The 21,388-nt window shown below is 38.0% G+C and overlaps 1 protein-coding gene across 1 annotated transcript in view; it reads right to left on the bottom strand.

Annotated features, from left to right (window-relative positions):
- The window catches only part of SEMA6D (semaphorin 6D), a 251,320-nt gene that overhangs the window by 112,584 nt on the left and 117,348 nt on the right, over positions 1-21,388 (bottom strand). The window contains exon 3 of the mRNA XM_071568758.1: positions 19,758-19,838. The gene's annotated coding sequence lies outside the window, so the exon portion shown is untranslated. The remainder of the gene's footprint in view (positions 1-19,757; positions 19,839-21,388) is intronic.

The following is a 21,388-nucleotide window of genomic DNA, read 5'->3' as shown; positions in this document are numbered from 1 at the left end:
TATAAAAAGGTGTTCCTGCTTCCAAAAGCTTTAGGCTTACTTCACTACATCCAGTGTTACAATCCCAAGAGCCTAATGATCATGAACCTTGTTTTCATTCCTTATCAATCAAACTGGTCCTGCCCAGAGTGCCAAGGGAAGAGTAGGAACAGAAGTGTGGGTTTTTTGAACCTTTGCCCCTCCACAGCAGAGTACTGTGCATGGGCACATGATCCCTCTTCTATCCAAAACATGTACTCAAATGCATTTTCTGTTTTCAAATGCACACCCATATTGTCTTGCTCAATATGCATAAGTAAAACTACATATGTACCTTCAGGTAGGAATTACAAGTATTTTTTATTAACTGTAGATGTATATTCAAAATTACAGTTGCATCAGGAGTTCTACTTTCTACAATCATTTCTTCTGTGATCTTTTAAAAACTTTCACATTAAACCCCATGTGAATCTGTTTCTTTTTAAGAATCAACTACTGCTTTCTACTATGTAAACAAAACAAAAAGACACCAAATTGTTTGAATCTCCTCAGTGAATATGAAGTTATGCATTGTGTCTCCTCCCAAATTCTGTTACTTGGTTAAAAAATCTGGACATAAATACCTCAGATATCCAAGATAATCTGCATTAATGAATTTGCATTTATAACACCATGGCTAATAAACATTTTAATTATTGATTTCAGTTGAAAAATTCCTGAGGCTGAACATAAACAAAAGAAATAAGTATCTGCCTCTTGGTTAATGTTTTTATTCAAGTGTAGAGGTGAAGCTATAGATCCCAGAGATGGAAAAAACAATTTGCTATTCCCACTCATATTTAGAACCCTATTAGTGAGTTTGTGGAAAAAATGTCATATACTTAAAAAAACCAAACAACAAACTAGGCTATGAATTAATGTTTATAGATTTTATTGCTTTTTCCAGCTCTATTTTTATTCTCTATTCTTTGTAATACTCTTAACAAACCCTTAGAATTATAATTTTCTCCCTTCAGATGCTGTCTTTTTCTATTAAACAAACATTGATCTCTCACATTTTCCCTCTTTTGTTCCCCTGACACCCCTTTTGTTTCAAATAGACGTAAAATTATCTCAGATATTTTTGTGTTTAACATCTACAACTTCATTTCACATGGGTCTAATACCACAATAATAACAACAATAATCATCATACTGCTGTATATTACAAAAGACAAATGTTTTCATTGCATAGAATTTCCTTTCCTATTGACTTTGGGCTGGACTTGCAAAGCACAGCCTGCTGTCCATCATGGGGAGCCCTACAGGGAGCTCCAATTGCTCATTAGGAGTATCAGGGAGGAGGTGCAGCTGCTGATGTGCCCCTCAGGACTGTACCCACCACACACAACCCTTCCCTGCGTACAGGCCTGTTAAGAACACCAGCAGAGAGCACACAAAGGTGTATGGACGGCTCTGAAAGCCTGAACCAAATGTACTGCCAACAGTGGACAGGGGAACATGAAACTTTCATTTGCTCAGGTTCTGGAGGGTCTGTAACACAACAGAATATGTCTGGGTTTGGCATTTGTGAGGGAGTTTGCTCTGAAACTCAGTAAGAACAGCAAGACTCTGGCTCCAGTCAGGAGGATGACTCTTCTCAAATCCACCAACGTGCCCATTGGGACAGCTGGGTGGGGCATATCTCTTCAGATTAAGGAATCAATAGAAAATTTGATGCAGGATGCCCCTAAATACTCATAATCTAACAGTTTAGGTTGAACTGAAACATCTTGGATATGAAAAACCTTCCCCTTTTTTCTTATAGGAGGATGAGATCAGGGCAACTGAATCTTCACATGAAACAAATACATCGTTCTTCCAATGTTTTGTGGTTTTTTTATGATACAATGCAGGTAGGATTGTCTCCATGGAGAGAGAGAGCACAGGTTGTTGAAAGTTTGGTGAGACAAGAATTCCAGTATTAGCACCTGTACCCTAAAAGCCCTTTTTCTTTTTTAATTATATTTTCACTGGAAGAAAATTTCTATGCAATCAAAATCTTTTACACTATATTTGTCACAGTCGGAGAGGACAACTTAACTCACAACTGTCCTGGTCACAAATTTGCTGGTGTAACAGATCAGAATGACTAGAGACTCAGACCTCAGAATGCTTCTGTTGCACTCCTTCTGCACAACTATTTTGAACTTATGTTGTGACAAGACAAAAACAACGATGCCTTTAGATTCACACTCCACTTACTTCAGCAGTTAATGCTCGTTTAGCTGTTATTAACCACCCCCAGCGCGATATGAAGTCCACACCTAACATCTGAAACACATTCCAAGATCAACAATAGTCACCAGATAATTTTCTTCTCTACTGAAGGTTGCTCTCAACTTTAAACATTTCACCTCATGTTATACACATTAAAAATGACTTTTCAGTTGCGCTTCTAAACTTAAATCCATATACTCCAAACTTGCACCCAGAGGCCAATTTCATTGATGACAAAAGGGCAGACATTTATTTTGCAGCATACCTGCTCTTTTTATAATTCTGTCTGAGAGAAGGAGAAACAACTGGGAGCTGGAAGACTGATACCAAGGATATACTGGTAATCAGTGAAAGGACAATGCGGATCTTTCAAGAAATTCCTTTTAAACAGAATGGAAGGCAAGCTGACAAGGACACTAGTTATGGTGATTGTCCAGGTAGCACAAACAAGCACATCTCATATTCTTACACATCAGGTGAGCAAATGTCAACCAGGACTTTCAGTAAGTGCTGAGCTATCACACAACATGGAGTGCATGCAGCTCTAACATGCCCACAGCCCTCCTCAGCAGTCATACCGGGTGCTCTCTGCAGTGGATTGATTGTGTACACCTCCCTCAGAGCTGTGCCATGAACACCAGGGCACACTCTGGGGCAGAGGTGGGGTTGGCAACACACAGGCACCACCCAGCTCTTGCTGAGAGTCCTCCTCAGCCTTGTAGAGAGCACCAAACTCCTACATGCACCTGGCTCTGCTTGGCTGCCTCTGCATTTGTCTCCAACAGGGAATAACATGTTGAAAGTACAGCCTCTTAATCACAAGCAACCACACGAAGTCATGTTTTTTAAAAATAAAAGTACCTTGAGAACTTCTGGACATATATGACAGATAATTATTTACCTACGTCCCTTACCTAATGGAAATCTCTTTCTGTGTTTTCTCTAGTGAAATACATATCATTCCACATCTGACCTCATATGTGCTTATAGTAATTAGGTCAAGGAACCACACGACCTTTTGTTGTTGCTGAAGCAAGTCACAAACTAATCTTAATTCTGTTGAAAGTTTTCTTCCCTTTAAATAGTTGAAGACATTTATTATTGAACTTTCTGCTTTTGACAGAATTCTATTAGAAGAAATTGATTTTACTAGCTCAGACTATTACATTCTGCTGAAGGATAAAGCATCATTCCTGATTTTTTTCCTGATTTTTGTTAAGAATATTTTTAAAAATTCAATAAGCTGTTGAGTGAAATATCCAGTGTCACAAGTGCCACTGCTTTAAAAGGTTATCATTTTTTTGTAATCAGATATCAATACACCAGAAATTATGAAAAAAAAATTAAACTTACTTTTTAAATATTTGTTCAGGAAAATTACATTTTAACAACTAAACACATTTTGAGCAGAATGTTTACCTTTCACTGAGTTTCTTTGCCAGCTGTGTCAGCGTTGACTGTAATAGCTTATGTATAAAAAATATTAAAAAGAGCTGTTTATTTTTTTTAATTGCCATGATCGTGCCAAAAAACACAATGTGTGGGCTGCAGGCAGAGTGCTGGGAGCAATATTATTCATGTTAAAAACAGTTGCCTGATTTGCTTTCTTTGAAAATTAGGATACTATAAATAGGAGCCCAGCGGGATTTGTCGATTGCAAGTTATGTTTTAAAAGCTGCTAGGATGAAACTTTTGAAAGACTTACAAAAGATAGAACAATTAAATTACGGCTTGTGATTTCTCTTTAGCTTATATTAGACCTTTGTTTTTGAAAAGAGTTACGTGTCATAGATTTACCTTCTATTTCTATGCATATGTCAAAATAGTAGAGTCTTTAAAAAATCTTTATAGGAAGATTTGATTGCTTTTAGTTTGTCTTTTTATAAGCCAACTATTTAACTCACTGTTTAGTTCATCTTCATTGAAAATGCTGTATTGCTAAACTCATATCAATTTTATGTTGCTTGCTTTGTGAAAACCCTTCCCCACAAATCACCTCAGAACAGCTCAGAACCTAAAGAATACTAATCCCTTGCAAAAGGTGTCAAGCCACTGTCCCACAAGACCAGCACAGCCGACCTTCCCCTAATTTGCCAGTACATTGGCATCTTGGTGCCTTTCCTTTTTCGCTTGCTTTGTAGATGATAGAAGGCATGCTTCCAAAAAAACCCCAAACAACCATCAAACCCCCAAACCACAGAAAACCCTTCTATGACTAACAAAGCAAGAAGAAACTATTGCAGAGATTTTATCAAGTACTTTTTTTCCCTGATAAATTATACATGACATTCACCATTAGAAAGCTGGCATTTTGACCTGCATTTGGAACGGGAAGCAATGGGAGCTATTGGGATATGCTGACTTTTTAGCGGCAAACACGGAGAAAGAAATAAAAGATATGCTGCTAATTTAACTCTGAGCAAAAGGCCAACAAAGCAATTACACAGCTTGTAAGACCTACTTAAATTCCTAGCTTTGCCCACTGGATTCTGTGCAGTATAAAGAAACAATTTTTCCCAAATGCTTCAGTGTTTGACTGTTTCTCTTCACAAGAAGGAGTTTTTACACAAGCATATTCATACTGCACTGTTTACATAAACCACGTCTTTGAAAGCAGTGTGGGATTTTGGTGTCCATCTTAAAGCTTGAAGCAAATGGCCTAATGGCCATTTTTTCCAAAGGCACAACCTTTCATCAGGAATTTGGACCCTGTTCAGAGAGTTTCAGCTGAAACACTTGACAGTACTTAGAGGTTGCCAACGCAGCCTTGATGCCTGTCTGCGTGTCTTTTTGCAACTCCTCTGTTCTGTGACTGTGTGTGACCTTTGAGTTTATTTAACTCCATGGTCTCAAACTTGGCTCAGCCTGAGATCTCAGCTGCAGCACTCAAGTTCCAGAGGAGAACAGCAGAAAATGGAAAAAGAGGGGAAGGTGGGAAATAGGGAGTGGTAACAGAAGAGAGGAACATTGCCTTCAGTGCTGTTCCAACAGTTAACTAGTGTCATGTTCTTTGTAAATTAAATACTTCATGATGTGCATCATGCTGCCATCCTTACTGAAGGAAATCTGCTGTCCTGATCTGAAGCTTTTCTTAGTAGAATTGTATTTGAGTAAGAAAGAAGAGCTAAATCCCATGTTTTGGTCTAATCAGACTTTAAAAAAATATCTGGCATAAAGAGGAAATAATTATCTCCTGTCCACCATAAAAATTCAATCAAAATATGAAAGCCTGGGTTTATCCTATACAAACCATGGAAAACCAATTAATAGTGTGACAAAAAGCCATCGTATTTTACCAGTAGAGTTGACCCTGTTCCAAGGATAAAATGGTAACTAGTGTCCTGAGTCCAGCTCAGTGACCTTCTGGAGCTGGAACTTTCAATTATGTCAAATTAGCTGCGTCACATCGGCTGGCTTTGTGAGTGAGGCTGATCAATGCACTGCATTTCACTGATGATGACAATGATTTAATCAATCTCAGTCACTCAGCGGACAGCAATGAGGTTGTGAAGCAAGTACAAAAACAGAATGCTGGGATCTTTCATTGTCAGGGTTACCTCGAGGCTCCCTATTTGTGCTTTTCCTTTAAATGCTAATTTGAAACTATGAAAAAATAACACTAAGTAGCAATTTCCTAGAAGGGGTTTTGTCACATCTATTCAGACTTACATTCTGTGTACCAAATTGCAAACCTGATGTTCAATAATGCTGTTTTTGACACTTCTGTGTAATAAAAGTGAAGATCCTTCTTTGCTCAAGGATGTCTATGACACTTTTGACACTTCTCTCCCAGAATTGCAGGCAGCCCAGATGTTCTTTGCATTAAGAAGAGCACTGCCACAGCTGCCATGGCATGTCAGAAGATATTGGGCTCTAGGCAAAAGTAGCAAAGGGCATCTTTCCTCTTTTTAACTGAGGAGTAATTTTGGAGAGTAAAACCTTTTGATGTGCACAAAATTAAGGCCTCAGAGGGACTTCATAGGCAAGGTACACATTGCATTTTCTCTGCTCATGTTTCAAGGTAACTCAGAACCATTACAGACCAGCTGTTTCCACTTCTGTTCAGAGAAATATTCCTTACCTATCTATGCCAGCATGGCACTGCTCTATCTGCTGGACATTTGATTGTTCTGATACAGGCAAAAATGAAAGAACAGTAACAGGTCTTTGTGATAGACTGAAGCTCTGATTTCTGGGGACTCAAAAGGGTGCAAGATCCAGGCACTCCTGGATTGTTTGGGCTTCTTGAGACTTGAATCCAGGGATTTACATTCACAAGTGTCTCCTTCTACAACTAGCAGCTGAAGATGTGCCACTGTATCCCACTATTCTCTGAAGCTGGGCTAAAGTGTTTGAAGACCACATTATGTTTCTGGAAAAAACTGTACCTGGGTAAAAAGTGACCAGATATTTTCATCATCCTCTTCCCTAGTTCTGTCCTTGTACTGTCCCCAAAACAGATGCTTGTTGGACTGACTAATAAACTGGATTGTGCATCCCCTTTATTTAAAAAATACATAGGTCCTACTTTTTTAACACAGGCCACACAAGCAGTTGTTCTGTGCACAACAAAGAGATGCAGGATGCAGGAGTCCATGGGAAGCTCCCTCAAAAGAAATACTTTTAAAATTTAAACTAAAGCCCCAGGGCTCGCACAAGGCACAGCTCCTATCTGTGGGTGGGCTGAGTTGGGGTCCTTCCCTTCATCCTGCTGCTCTTCAGCTCCACCTCCTGGAGTCACCCACTGCATTGGAAGAACCACCTTTCCACAGCCATGCACTGCCCTTACAGCAGAAACAGGTTAGCAGAGAGTCTAATTAATCAGGTTCCTCAGGAAAAGAAAAAAAAAAGCAGCATGCTAGAAATAAAATTTCTAATTTGGAAATTTCAGTGCAGGGATCTATTTTAAGTTCTTGCAACAGACACTTCTCTGCTGGAAGGATTTTTTTTAAAGAGAAATCTCTGTGATTAATACAACTTTTAAAAGGCTTAAAACAGCTCAGAGAGCTGTTATTTATATTCTTACACACACTCCCAAACTTTAAGGTAGTCACATCACCTTCCTCAAAATAATATGAAATGGAATTTTATTTTTTGGAGGAGTCACTGTTAAATCTCTTCTATCATCTCCAGGGAGCTGCACAAGTGGCACAGGAATTTCTTAAACAATATCATAGTGGGATTACTCTTTGCCTGTCTTTGCTCCATGGCTGTATAGCAAGTTTACTGCTGCAGGGGCTGCCTGGTTTAGATGCTGCTTTGTAGACATATCAGAAACAACAGCAGGCAAAGTGAGCAGCAGGGAAAACTATTTCTGGGTGCTGCTAGGTCAGATTAGAGCAGATCCCATAAAACTCTCATCATCTGGAGAGATTACTTGTGATGTTCATAGTGGGATTTTCGCACTGCACTTGGTAACATGCCAGTGTTACCAAGGAGCCATTCACATACCCAGAGAAAGGCAATGACCACAAGCATGGCTTTGCTGTGCCCTGCCACCAGTTCCTGACCAATACCTGGGATTCCACCTTGCACTTCAGCCCTCCATGGTCCTTCTGATCAGACAGGTGTCAAGGAAGACAGAACCACTACCTAACACCTTATTCCAGCTCCAGACCAGGATGGTCTGCAGCAGACCCTGATGAGCTGCAGGGCCTGAGCGTGTTGACCTTTTGGTCCACATCGCAAGTTTTTGTCCCTGTTTGGGACAGAATGCTACAAACCCACCAGGGATGATGCTACTTTAGCAGCAGTTGCCATGTTGCCTGCTCCTTTTCTAGACATATTCCCTAGTGTGGGTGTCACTTTCACAGTCAAATGCCACTGGACACAGAGTTATGGCAGTGATTACTATGGAAAATAAGAAACACAAGGACAAATCATTTTAACTGAAGTGTCGGCAATGGAAAATGGCACTCATCCTTAAATGTCATAGAACCTCCCAGTTGGGCCTGGGCCCTGTGAAATGGGGAAAGGAGGCCAGAATTGCATAGATCCATTATCCTCAATGGTTCAGGAGGACAAGCTCATTAGAAACTATAGCTTCATTAGGTAGCAAGAGCTGTCCTGTTGTCAGGCTATGATCTATTTCTTATCTTGGATTGTGCCACAGATTTTCTCTCCCACATCCCAACCACAATTGACTACCACACCTCACTGCTTTTGGTGACGGAGCGTAGATCTTGCTTTAAGAATTATAAGTTAGAGTTTCAGTAATACCACAGCAATATCTGCTAAACATTACTCAGTATTATCCATGTACAGGTATGCCCTTACTTCTCCTCTCTCCTATGGGAAGGGATCACTGGACAAATGCCTACAACTATTAGCAACTCCCATTAAGGGGCTAATATGTGCTCAGTGACTACATACACCCAAGTGCACAGGAATAACAAAAACACTGAACCACACCTTTGCAATGTAGATTTACCTTTGCATTTAAGAGATGCCCAAGTTTACAATGTAAATGAAAAATGAAAATGAAACCACAAACACCAATTAAAAATAACAGTTAAAAAAGTGACTGTTTTGGAGACGCTGGAGGGTACAGGGAAAAAGGCAGGGCACTACTTTATTCTATGCAGATCTTTTTTCCTTTTAAAATTTGTTTTTTAAAGGCAAAAGGGATTAACATTTAATCTCTCATTATAATGATATATAGTATTTACAAAGAATTGAAAGAGTCAGAAAATAATATCTTAGAAAATTCTATGTTATTTCTCAGGCTGCCAAAATAAGTGCTCAGATATAATTGCTTAAAGCAGACTTCAAAAGATTCAATACACCAGCAGCTGCAGCAAATACATGGCTTTTTTGAGTTTAATTATCCATTTCTTCTAATAGGTTCTACAAGACTTAAACATGAATAGAGATCAGAGAGAGCCAGATTTTATATTTTACCTACACTATTCTGAAAAGAGGGTAATAATTATAGAAATGGCTGAAGCTTGCATGGTGGTTTGTTTGTACAAGTGAAGAACTCCCCTAACGTTTCTCTTCTCCAAGTTCAATGATTAACTCCACTTAAAACCCAATCCTTGTGTGTCTGTTGACAAAAATCTCTGCAATATAAAAGATTTAATAGCAATACTTGGCATAAAATATTTTGGCAAAATGAATGAAATATCACATCAAACACACTTGAAAGGCAAACTTCACAGCCAACAGAGCAGTTTTATCAAACTCCAGATTCTAATGTTCTTCTATTGTGGCAAAATCAAAATTGCTTCTCTCTTACAGAATCCTTTTGGTCAAGGTGAAAGCACTTCAGATATTGTTATTTGTCTTCTTTGCAGGGATGTAGCACGTATTCTATTATGACAAGACTCTCTGCTTCCTTGTTCAGAACTGTAAAATATATTGTTGTCCTGTTTCACAAAATTTAAAGCTGTTCTGGTGAATACACAACTTTCACTTGGAGTTTAAAAAAAAATCTTTCATGCCTCATTTATTTAGAAGCTCTTTGCCTTATCACTGCTCTAGCTATTTATAGCACTGCCTTTCTGTTTATCAAAGCCAACTTTTTTCTTTCTCCTTTACATTTCTAAAGAAAAAAAATAAAAAGCAACCTTTCCACTGACATTATTCTCACAACACATACCAAATTGATTAGAAAACTTTAGATTTGCCAAATTTCTACTGCATGTTGAACTGGAATCTAAATACAGCTCCCTTTTTTATGTAAGTGGAGCCTTATTTATTGAAGAGACAGTTTTTTAGGAGGATTTTCCTAATGAGTATGTTGAGAGCAGCTCAAAAATTTGAATTAGTTTTTAATTTTTAATTTTTGGAACATCAATTTTCAGAAAATTTTTGGACATATAATTAAACATGAAGTTAATGACGTGTTTTCATGGACTCCTTTGCTGCGTGGCTTTCACTGCAGAGAGGCTGTGGTGTGAGCCCAGCACTGCCCCTGCTGCCAGGCTGCTGCACCCCTCAGGGCACAGGGTGGCATCGGGGCAATCCTGATGGCACCTCCTGCAGTGGGTGGGAGCTCCAGGCCTTCTCCTCGAGGCCCCTCCTTGCATGTCCACCAATAGAATCATAGAATCAAGTGGGTTGGAAAAGACCTCCAAGATCATCAAGTCCAACCCTTGGTCCAACTCCAGTCCCTTTACCAGATCATGGCATTCAGTGCCATGTCCAATCTCAGTTTAAAAACCTCCAGGGATGGTGAATCCACCCCCTCTCTGGGCAGCCCATTCCAATGCCTGTTACTCTCTCTGGAAAGAATTTTTTTCTGATCTCCAACTTAAATTTCCCCTGGCAGAGCTTGAGGCCGTGCCCCCTTGTTCTATTGCTGAGTGCCTGGGAGAAGAGACCAACCCCCACCTGGCTAGAACTTCCCTTCAGGTAGTTCTAGACAGTGCTGAGCTCACCTCTGAGCCTCCTCTTCTCCAGGCTAAACAACCCCATCTCCCTCAGCCTCTCCCCATAGGACTTGTGCTCCAGTCCCTTCACCAGCCTTGTTGCTCCTCTCTGGAGAGAACCCACAGAACCCTCACTGAGGGGGAGGTTTTGGCCCTTGTTTGTTACGACAGGTGGAAGTCCAATTAGAAATGCACCCCATAAACTGGAAGTATGGTTTCAGCAACCCCCCCCATTTTGCCTCGCTTTTAATTCTCAAAACCTGCAGCTTTTGTGCTGGGCTGTTACATGATTTCAGTGGGTATTTGAAAAGTTCAAAGGAAAGCCTGTTTAGAATGTTTTATGCTGTGAAAATGGCCAATGTTTAGAGCCTTGGTTATTTACCCCATGCCAACACTTCCCTGCTGTGGTGCCTGACCCACCTGCCCTGACCCCGGGCAGTGCCCACAGTGCTCTGATCCTGCAGACACTCAGAACAGGCCGGACCACAAGCAGCTCAACAGTCCCCACCCAAGTAAAGTAACACAACATTGGGCAGAGAAAAGAGAAAAATAGAAATTTCTTAGACTGAATCCTACAGAGCTAACAAATTCCACAGATAAACACACCTGGCACTACCTGAGCCCCAAAAGCACTGCACACTGTCCCCAAAATGCTACCTTGTCAACAAGCTGAAACTACATCTGCTCACTGCTCTCCTCAATTCACACTCATTTCAAGCCCATGCTCTCATCACTCTACTGACTACAGGCAAAAATACCAGGTGATTCCTACCCAATTTCCTTTGTGCACACAGGAGGCCATGGAGCTCATCATCTCTTCCAAAGGGTGGCATGCACATATCCCCTCGTTTGTTCATTTCAACACATTTCATACAATTTTGTAGTCTAAAATTATTCCTAATTAGTACACAGTAATATAAAAATAAAAGAAAATTCAAAATAAAATTATGAATATGCAGTTAAACTCTAACATAGACCACAGAGCAAATGCTTAATCCTGTGCAGATACATTGGTGGAAATGAGAAGCTGACTGCTGACATGGGTGGAATACCTCCAAATTTATATTGGCAGAAAACAGACACTAGCTAGTTGTTTCTAAATATACTAATTGAAATAATAGCTCTTGAATAACATATTTATAATATAAATAAAAATATTGCAGGATCTCTACACAAATCTGGCAGGATTACACTGCAGTTAGAAGTGATATTATAATGAAAATATAGACATGACTTTAGTTAAAGTGAGAAATAAGTCTCTCAAATATCACACATTCTTTTCTCTGTAAGAAGTAGCTGTGTATTTTCAGTACCTTCACTGGGCTATACAACGTGACACCTACTTTTTGCACAGATGTGAAAATCTGGGATGATAGCACTGGTTCTGAAATAGTTTCCTACCAGATGTGTCCTATTGCACTAAAAAGGATTCAGTTTCTACTTGAGTTTTGTTTTACAGTAACTCTTGTTTAATTTTTTTTATGCTAAGTTGCAAACTTGCACTAACACGAGCTGGTATTTTCACAAGAGCTGTTTAGTTATCAAGAAATCCTGTATTCTGCACATGTCCTCCGTTAATGTGAATTATTTGTTAGCTGTTAGGTGGATTTATGCTTTTCATCTTAGCCTGAACCTCCCTCATGAGCATTCAGATAAATTATTTTGAAGGCGTTCAGGAGCTAAGCATCCACTTGCATTATGTTAATATCACACAACATCTATATTCATGCATCACAAATGACTGTGCTACAGTTTACTTAATATTTTGCTTTATTATATAAATAAGAGTCTTAATGCCAATGCATTAGTTCCTTTTTCTCCACAGTGTTTAAGACTATACTGAAGTCCCGTTGATGCCATAATTGAGGTTAAGTGTAAGTGCTGCCTGAGATGGGTCCCTATTCCCCACCGTGCCGTTTGTCTCTGGTTTGTGACAGAAGATTGCTTTACTCTCTGCTCATTAATATAAATATATCTTATCCTCTCTTTGCACAAGCTGTGGGCCACAAAATCATTTTCTTGATTATGTTACTTACAGTCATGCACATTTTAGGAATATTCCATACATATGTTTGTGGAATTACTCCAGAAAACAGGGGGGAAATACAGATTTCTAACTTTAAAGTGCATTTCAGTGCATGCAACAAGGGTAAATTAAGATTAAGCACTGAACTACAGCTCCGTCTTCCTGTCTTTGAGCTTCATTGTGCCACCTTAATAATGGGTTAACATACTATGCATATAGAATATTTGTTACAAGATTTGTAAGTGATTCTCATCTCCTTTGTAAGGAAAATTGACTCCATTACAGGGGAGAAGAGACATCAAGCTCACATTACATGAAGTCATAATCCTCTACTGAGACATTGTACAATGACATTGTTAACATTAGTATGCAGTATTTATTATAAATAAAAGAGGCTATTGAGGTTTTCAACCCATAATCAGCTCTGTGTGAATGACTTCACTGTACGAACACAGTGGAGTTATAATGAGGATAAAAGATTTATTTATACCTAAACATGTTCTCATCAGTAATTCTGCACTAGCATGTAACAGATACAATTGGAGGACCAGTAGGGCTTTTGTGGATTTTTTTTCTTCTTTCTTTAGTTGTTTTTGTTTATGTTTTTTTTAATTACTATGCAATGTTTGCACTTTGACTATGAACATTTAGTAAAATAAAAAGAATAAGAAATTAGATAATGAGTTTATTGTACTGTGTATTATTAATTGTCATGAATGAAGAATGATTCAATTTTTATGGAATACAGTATCATCCCATCACTCCATAACATGGAGATGCAGTGGACCTTTAGCTCAGACCCTGATAAAAAGAAGTTTTTGAAGAGATCCCACCTGCACATGTAACATACAGTCACAAAGCACTAGAGTGTCATGTGAGATTTCTTACTGACCTACCTTTATATTATACTCTTCCCCAAACACCCTATTTTATACTTCTTTTAACAGTAAAGGACTAACCCACACTGCATGGAAGGCACCCACAGAACTGCCTACAGACCCTTCCAAGATCTCTCATGGACTTTGTGCTGTCATCTCTCAGTCTATTTGAAGGAAATTAAACTCAGCTTAATGCCAAATTCTCTGTACTACCTCACTCTGTCTTACTGCCACAGCTCCTTCCTCTCTGGGCCTGGGTTTGCTTTCAGACTGCAGTTTCACATTCACCTTTGTCAAGTGAAACCCAACCAAAAAAAGGCAATGCTTCAAAGTGTATGTGCACACTTCACACTTGAATACCACTGATTTTGTTCAATTCTTTTCTGGCTAGCTTAATTTGTCATCTTTAATTTTCAGTGTTCTTACACAGTTCTATTGGTAAAACCTTCAACATATTTGGGGATATTTTGCTACTAGTGGAATTACGGAACAAGAGGAGCAAGTATGCATATATATGATACAGAAAATACTCTCTGTGTAACAATAATCACAGAATATGCTGAGATGGAAGGGACTCACAAGAATCACTGAGCCCAACTCTCAGCCCTGTAGAGAACCGACACCAAAACCACTGCTGAACAGAATCACCAGGAAAAAGTTACAGTAATGCATTCTTTTTTAACCTGGAAGAATGAAGTTCATCAGGTATTCATTCCTCATCCTCAGAATTACAGTGACATGGCTCATCTCTTTCTAAATCTGCATTTAAGTTGATTACATGAAAGCTGACTGATAAGAAAATCTTATTCATATTGAAAAACAAATCATTTAATTTAGAACCACTCAGCTCAGCTGAGAAACTCCTTAACAACAATTACTGAGAGATCTGAAGAATTCTACTCCACCTTCAGATGTAGATATAAAAACATTTACTCTTCCTCTTAATTTCAGCTGTTCATTTTCAGCAGTAATCTTTTCACTGAAAAAGATTACCAACCCCTTGAAAAATACTCTTTTCTATGGTCTTAGCACTCCTGTGATCCCAGTCTTCCCCTTTTATTCAGTCTTTGTTCTCATAAAGTTTTATTTATTCTACTGAAAGCAGGATTTAAAAAAAAAACAAAAAAGCTTCAATTTTGAAAACCAAGACATCTAGTTAGATCTGCTTAAAGGAACTAGCTATTAAAAATTAACACAGCTGATATAAGTTTCTTTAATTTTCTATGCTCTTTCTGCCACCATACTTACAAACTCACAGGCTCTATTTGAAGAGATACGATGCTGAGAGCATCCTGTCACAACATAATGGAACAAAAAATAGCCATTGTACAAATTCCATATAATAGAAACAACATTCTTTTTAGATCTTACTAAGTTGGGGGTTCTTTGCCTGAATTGTGACAAAGTGCCTGAAGTGAACAGAAAGATGAGCTTCACAACGGAGGTGAAATTCTTCCCATTTAAAAAAAAAAAGAAAAGAAAAATGTTTGCTTGTATGCAATCTTACACAAGTACACAATATAGATTTTCAGACTATCCATTTGGGATATGGATTATGAGCTTCAGCACCATAAGTGACAAATTTTTTATAAGTATTTTCAAATTTACAATTTCAATGGTTTGTGCTAATGATCACAACAGCACCTGCCTTGGAAGGTGACCCCTTACTACCTCTCCTGTCAATCCATCTCTTAACTCTTTAACTCCCAAGGTTCCAGCCCCAGTCCTATTAAATGTAGTGGAAACATTCCCACTGACTTCACCAGAAATCAGATCAATACAGATCTTAAATTCAGTTATTGAATAACTATTATTTTCCTCTGATTCATGCTTTTGTCAGGCATAAAAATAACCCAGTTTTGTTTCTATAATGGGATTTTCACAGTAATCTAGGTGGCTGGTGCATCTGCAATCTGACAGAATAGATATCTCTTTTTGCAGAGGGTGTATGTAAGTTTTCCCGTCTATCTCAAAAAAGTCTTACAAGGCTGTTCAGAACTCAGTACACGTTCTTTCCTCTTCACAGCTCATTTTTCCTTTTTTCTTTTTTTTTTTTGTGACAACCTAGGCAATAATTCACAGCTCACTGGGTCTCCTAAATAACCCCCTTTATATTTACATGGTAGGCATTCCCCCCATTACCCTGCAGGATTCAGCCGTATTGGCAGGCAGTCATCAGGAATTCTTAAGACCATGGAGGTTTAACATATCCTTCTCTAGTTAGTGTCTTTGAAAACACCCTGTATTGGTTACAATCTCAGTAAATATACAGAAAATCTTGACAATTTAGCAATAACATAAAATGTGCCATTTTGTAATTTCAAAGTGGTTCCTTCTTTGGGTCCCATCCAGACTCCCACATGAAGCCTTTAAAGCTCAAAAGCATTTCACCCAATGGAGGATTGTTATGTTTCTTTCTTTTGCTAGAAATTTAAATGAGCTACTTGAGTGTCTTTGATAAAAGAGAGAAGTGCATACTTGCTTTGCACTATGTATTGCACTTTAGTTCAGCATCACTAAGAATTCTGGGAAAAATTAAAATTATGGAAAAATCACACCTGCTACTGATGAATGGAGAAAAGTCCCTTTAGAAAACACAGATGAATTAATATAAAGGTAGCAAAATGTGTTTTGAGAAAGATGCCCAAGTCTAACTCTCACAGAAGTGAGACTTTCACTAGAAGATCATGTTTCACCAGAAAGAAAAGATCTGAGCACAAAAGAAGAGCCAAATTTCCAGGCCTTATGGTCTTGCTCTGACTGAGGATGCTCCCCCCAGCTGCCTATGGAAAGTGGTTAGAGGTGCTGCTCTACAGCCTGCCCTGACATCTCCCAGCTTGGTCACTTCTTCCTTCCCTTTCCTAACACATGGACTACAGGAATAACAACAACATCTCTTCAAAATATTTTAGTAAGTGCCAAACTGCATTATGGGGGCTTGTAGGAATATGAAAGGAGGAAATAGAAAAGTTGATTCACATTAGCATTGCTGATGCTTAGTACTGGGAACTCTGCTTGTTCTGAAGAAACTGCCACACAAACCTGGAGTCACAGATTGCCAGTCATGCCCACAGCACTTTGCAGCACATGAGACTTGAATTGACACAATGTACAAAATTGGATTTATTAACTGCGGGGATAACTGTTTCTAATTAATATATCAAAAGGTTTACATCAGCAAAAAATCTCAAAGAAAGTGATTTCATTTTGAAGAAAAACAATAAAGAATACAACCATCTTTTTGTTTACAATTGGACTATTCTCTTTTTAATACTACTGGAAAGTTTAATTGGGATATCTGTTTCTTTGATAAGGACCAGAGCCTTCATGATACAATGCCTCATATGTGTCACATACAAAGTTATTAAATATGTCCAGATTTAAGGAGCAAATTCTGGATAATTCTTAAAATAGGAGCCATTCACACTAATCCAGAAGACATGACAGAATATGAAAAGTATGCAGGGATAGTTAATCTGCAATGTCATTACTCATGTTAGAGAAATTACTAAAAGTATTTTGAAATTTTTAAGACCAATAGGCACTTCAGTATATGTTTCCCATGCTTACAAAATTCAAGTAACATGCCAACAGCTCCAAACAATTCACCACTACAGGTTTCATGAAGGAAAGGGTCCAAATCCCTGCAAATTGTTTGGGATTTTCTTTAATCAAAGTGAATTGTTCTTAGTTATATTTTTTCTTATGGCACCCTGTAGCTCCTGAATACTTCTCTTTCACTTTTATAATCTCTGTAGAATGCAATACCCTCTATCATTTCAAATGCTTTGATAATGCTTTTTTTGTAAAATCTGTGATTTGTTTAAAGTTCAAGCTAATAAAAGTACCAACCTATTGAAATAAAGCCTGGGTGTGGAGTGGTATTTTGGATGCTAATTGGTCATGTGTAGTAGCCATCCAGGAAACATTTGCTGAAAACACTCAAAATGATTCAGAAATGCCTCTCTAAGTCATAAATCTTTTACAGGTAAAATTATGTGAGAGAAAGAATAAAAAAGGCACATTCAACATCTGGAGTTAGATGAGTTTACTGAAGTAAAATTGCAAAATTAAATTTAGATGAACTTAATTAAAAAAGGGGATCCAATTTAATATGGACATTCATCAGCTTCTCATTGAAAATCTTTCTTGCCTGAAGAAAAGATAATAAAATTTGAACACAAAACTCATATAAAGGCTGAAATAAAGTGTGAAGGGATGGCCAAATAAAGAAATGAAGTAAGAAGGAGCACTCTTTTTTCTCATTTTAACACACATGTGCATATAAACACTTTCCCTTAATTGCTCAGAATATTGAACTGCTTTTAAACTCTGTAACAGTTAAACAAGTGAGCTGGTCATCTGTTTGCCCTGAAGGTCATTATTGTCTCAGAACATATGCTCTGTTTTTACTGGTAACATGAATATAGAAGTTTCTCTCTTCCATATGTATTTCTAGCCAGCCTAATTTTGCTTCTAGATCCTAAAGGACTTTATCTAGTCCTTTACCAGCTGTATTTTTCAGCGCTTAAATGTCCATTACCCAAGTGGCTCTTGCTGAAGTGAATGGGAGTTTTGTCACAGGGTTGAGCCTCGGATGACTTACAATGGATTTTCATTTGCCTCAGTTAGGACACAACAAATGAGGCTCTCTTGTTTTCCTTTGCTAGGTCATTGCTGTCTTCTTCTTTTCATGGGAAAAAGACCTAGGACTTTAGTACCAGTCGCTTCTGGCTTCAGTGAATTCTGTCTGTCAGAGTAGCCTTGACTTTCAGCTCCCTAAGTCACGGCACTTACAGACTTTGGTAGTGTCAAATAACAATTTGAAAAGTTAAGAATAGTGTTGTTAGGATCATATTATTTCCTTACAAAACTGCCTTGATAATTTGTTGCTCTGCACACTGGTTATGTGATCAAGTAACATGATATGAATGATGTATTCTTTTTTATTTCTAATAAAGAACATTGCTAGAACAGTATGCTCTGAGAGAGATACTGTCCTTTATTAGAAACACATTCCCACATTATAAAAGTCACCCAGCAATAATGAAATGTAATCTGTCTTGAGGATTCATGATAACACAGTATTATGCTCATTTTTTGTATGAAAAGAACATGATTGACTAGAAATGCTATTGTCGTTGAACACATCTTTAAACTAAAGCAGAGATTTTATTGAACTACATGGTTAATGACAATAAATTGCTAGAGGAATTCTGAATACAGGTTTTGTTTCTATGTCAGAAGAGTGCTGGCTTGTGTGGTGTAAAATAATTCAAAAAGATATATACTTCAATAGCCTGCAACTGGCAGGACTTGGAAGTGGTAGCACTTGACATCTGTATCACAATGATCTAAAAGCAGCATGAGCATGACTGGCCAGGGTGAGGTCAAAGGGCTGGGTCCTGCTTTTATCTGAGGCCATTAGTCGATGCTAAGTGGAGGAGTAGAGCACACTTCCTACTTCCCCAGGGCCCAGAATACTCACAAGGTATAAGGCATAACAGAGAATAATTCTGACCACAATGTTATCACAAACGATACTATAATCTAAAAATTAGGCCTTTCTTCCTGAAAAAGCTGAACACTTATGCACCAACATGAGTTCCTGTTAAAGAACTGTCCCACACTACCTGATTACCACAGAAAGTGCATTCCACATGATGTAAAAGCATGTCAGGATTCAGCTATTCCCTTTCTCTTTTACACAAGCTCAGAATTTATCTCTGCAGCAGAAATTCTGTGCATCAAAATGAAGATAGATTCCATCTCTTCACAAGTTCTCCACAGCAGTTTTTGAAAATCTGACTCAAGGTTTGAGAAACCAGACTAGTTACAACAAAGAAAGCATTAGAAGGGAAAATAATTTGTAATTTTACAACTTACTGCTGAGTTTTCAGCAAGAAGAAGCTACTGAATTTCCTTTTTGTGCATTTTACTTTCTCTTCGGAGTCTGTCCAATGGCTACATTCGTCAAAATGTACAATGTCAAACCCTGCAAGAGCAGTTAAACTCGTAGAGAGGACAATAAAAAAGGCCTTTTGATTTTAGTCTGATGAAAATTGTTCAGAACTTGTGTCCTGAGCTCGATCTCTTGCAGATCAATATATGCTCTTATATCCCTGTATCACTGTATTGCTCAAGGGAAAGTCCATCATTTTTCACACAGATTCAGTTTCAGTGTAAGAGAACAGAAAGCAGGAATATTCTAATGTGGTTTACTGTGGCATCTTTAGAACTTACCACTGAGGCCAAACGTGAAGATCCTTAAACCGCTGGCATCAGTGTTCCTGTATAGTCTGGCACAAATTCAGATGGGTTCCCCTGCCAAAAGTCAGAGGAAAATATTCATCAGGCAGATGATTATTTTTGATCACACTTTCCCAGTACCCATTTAAGCCGTACTTTACAAATGCCTGCTGCAGGTTTAACGACAAGACCACTACAATAGACCTGGATGTGGCACACCTGCACACTGACTCTGAGTGATTGTGAACCCGAATACTGATTCCCACAGGGTACTTTCTATACAAAAACTCTCCTTTTATGAAAGAAATCCAATAGATTTTATCAGAAAAAATAACAATATATTGCATTATTAGTTTTAATGCACTTCAATAGAAAGATGCCTCCTGGAAAAGAGTAAACAAACAAAAATGCACACAATTGGCCAATGCTAAATTAACGAAGCATACACTCATACGCAGTTCATTTTCCTTTCAGATCAAAGGGGGTTTGAAGTTCAAATAAATTTGCCTTCTAATAGTTTTAGTACAGGATTATCTCTCTTAACATCTGAAAAATAACATTCAGAGTTGGCATTTAACAGCTTATTTGTATTGCAGCACTTCAGGGACAAGCAAACCTGTAATTTCTACCATATGTGCAACGTTTCTTTCATTAAAGTATTTCAATTTCCAGACAAAAAAATGACTGAGAAGAACTCTAGCAAAAGGATTATTTTACAAAATACATGTATAACATACTTATTTTTGCATAAATTTGCATATAGTACTGTAAATACAGATATGTACACATATACATTTGTTTCACTCATGTGTGCATGGTTATTTTACACATTATTCAAATCACTTCTGTTTAGGAGAACATGAAAACTATCTTGAAGTGAAAGCAAAGAAATGGAATTGATGACAAAAACTACATAGGCAGGTGGAGCAATCTCCTTGAGTCAGACCAGTTTTATGATCTTGTAGCATTCAAATTCAAGTTGCCTCTGTACAACAACAGAGTAAATTCAAAACAAGAAAAAAAATGCAAGGAGCTAACACCAAGCTCTAGATGAATACAGAGGGTCTCCACATCTCTCTTTTCCTCTTTTACTCAAGCTCCCACTGAAAATATTACCATTTTCTCTATATAACAACAAATTCCTTAGAGTGAGATTTTCAAAGACAAGTAGAGAACAGGGTGTCTAATTCCCTCAGGCAGTTTTGAAAAGTGCACGATAAATATACTATATAGCTCCTTATACATCAAACAATTTCCCAGTGCACTTCACATTAATCTTTAATCTAGACACTTTAATCTTCAGATCTTCATACAATAATCTTCAATGAAAGGTTCTTTCTGGGAGTTTACAGTATATTTAACACAATTTCAAAACTACTAGTGCATTGCCCTAGCTTTTAATACCAGAAAATGTTTTATAAATTAGATCAACCACAACCTGGCCAAGGTTTCTGTATTTTTAATATCTTTAGAGGGAGATTACAACAAAAGGGTGCTGGAGGGAAAGACTCAGCTGGTTAAGCACCCCAGAACTATAGCTGCTGATCCCTGAGTTTACTGTTTCACTTTTTCCAAGGTAAGGACTAGCATCTCCTCATAGGTTATTGGGGAAGGCAGCATATGTT

Source organism: Pithys albifrons, chromosome 13, assembly GCF_047495875.1.
Source record: "Pithys albifrons albifrons isolate INPA30051 chromosome 13, PitAlb_v1, whole genome shotgun sequence".
Lineage (NCBI taxonomy): Eukaryota > Metazoa > Chordata > Aves > Passeriformes > Thamnophilidae > Pithys > Pithys albifrons.
This window is presented reverse-complemented; position numbering and strand designations above follow the sequence as displayed.